Source organism: Zeus faber (assembly GCF_960531495.2).
Source record: "Zeus faber genome assembly, chromosome: 1".
Classification (NCBI taxonomy): Eukaryota; Metazoa; Chordata; class Actinopteri; order Zeiformes; family Zeidae; genus Zeus; species Zeus faber.
In genome coordinates, this window is record NC_137193.1 from 62,304,312 (window position 1) to 62,306,347 (window position 2,036).

The window sequence follows — 2,036 nt, forward strand, 5'->3', positions numbered from 1 at the left end:
CAATTGCCAAAAATACACAACAAAAACATATTTATTTATCATTTGTTAAATTCCAGTAGTTCCCTCCATTTAAAATTGAGCTTTTAATGGCCCCCAGATCCTCCCCTTTGACCTCTGGCTTCCTGCAGCAACAGTAGGATCCTGTTTCTCTGAACCTTTTGTGAGCTGTTGATAATTTTGAGTGGGTGTATGGATCCTACGCGGAGGGTAGGCTATACCCTCCTCTATTTAAATTAATAGTTTAAGTTCACAGTGTGATGGATTATGCCGCCATGACCATCTCCTCTGTGTTAATGCATCCTTTTATACCATCATCTATTCATGAAAATTGCAGATGACAACAGGGACATTCAGTGTCTTTCCTTCTATTGCTCTCTAAATTCTTCTTAGCCTCTCTATCGTAGTGACAATAAGATGAAAGGACATTTCACCAAAGCAAGTAGTCAGATAATAAATGAAGAGTATAATTACCAGTTCAAAAAAAAGCCATAAACATTTTATTTTCCCAAGTGTATCACAGAACAAACTAAATGAGAAATTAAAATGGAAAAAATGTAAAATGTTGCAGTCAAGAAATAAATGCACAAATATGTTTTAATGATGAGTTAAAAACTGAAAATCATAAAAACATAATAACAAATAAACATGATAAATCAAGTGTAAACATTGCTGTTAAAAATACCTAATGGACAGATACATGAAGATTACCTAAAATTAATAGAAAATGTAACTCTGTATACATCTATATATATATATCTTATATATCTATATAATTAGTTGCATGGATAAGTGGTGATAACCTTCAAAAACTGAAGAATTTAAACATGGCGATTAAAAATATCTAGATATATAAATACAAAAAAGGACACAGACAAAAACATCTCACTATCTCTCTCTCTCTCTCTCTCTCTCTCTCTCGATTGTAAGGCCTGTGTATCTGGAAGTGATTAACTAGTCTTTTCACTGCAGGATCAGAGCAGAGCTCACAAACCCCCCACACACACAAACACGCACACGTACAGGACACCGCAACATGGGGAATTTTACAATTACCTGACCCAAGTAAGGACCTTGTTTGGGGCCTTGGGGATTCGGTCTTGAGGGAGCTGAAAGGACAGCAGACAAAGACAGTCTGTTCTACTGCAAAAAAAAGAAGAAGCAAAATAAATCGTAACCAGCTAGAACGTCTGGAGAAAAACAGCAGTAGACCTTTTTTGGTTGTTTTTGTGATACATTGACTGTCCTCGAATAGCGTGTCACCCATAAGATTATTCTTCTAGCTTAGATAGATAGATAGATAGATAGATAGATAAACATATGACATATGGGACATATGCAATAAAATAAATAAAAACAGTTTACTGTACATAATAAAATATGACACTATTCACTAAATCTAATGATAAACAACAACAAACAATATATATTACCTGAAAAAAAAAGAACAGAAAAACAGTAACAAAATGAATCCCCCCAAAAAAATCAATGGTCAATGTACAATAATGCTAATGACAATAGCACACAATTCAAGCCTGGAAAATGGGCAAAACCCAATAGAAAATGAACCTAAATTAAACAGAAGAGAACATCCAGTATGTCTTCTACCATCTTTCTTTACGTAAATAAAATGGCCCATTCCAGGGAAGTGACAATGTCACTGCATTCAATAGAGTGAATAATACCATCAATGCTCTAAAATACTGATCTTATAGTCTTGAAGAAACGTACAGCATGTCTGCTCCAAATGCTCTAAAAGTGAAGAGCATCAAAAGTCTTTTGTTCTCTGGCTTATGACTTGCTTCACTTAAAGACTTCCCTCGAATAAACTCCCCTGCAAACAAGACGGCCCAAGACACCTTTTGTCGTGATGTTGTGGCTGAGGGGAGGAAGAGAGAGAAATGGGGAGACTTGGAACAGGAAAGTTGTTTAATGGGTTGGGGGCTGGGGTGGAGCAGGGAGTGGGAGTGGTTGGGGATCGCTCTCGTTTCCCCCCCCTCTTTTTTTTTTGCTCTGCAGGAAGTCTGGCAATGGTTTGG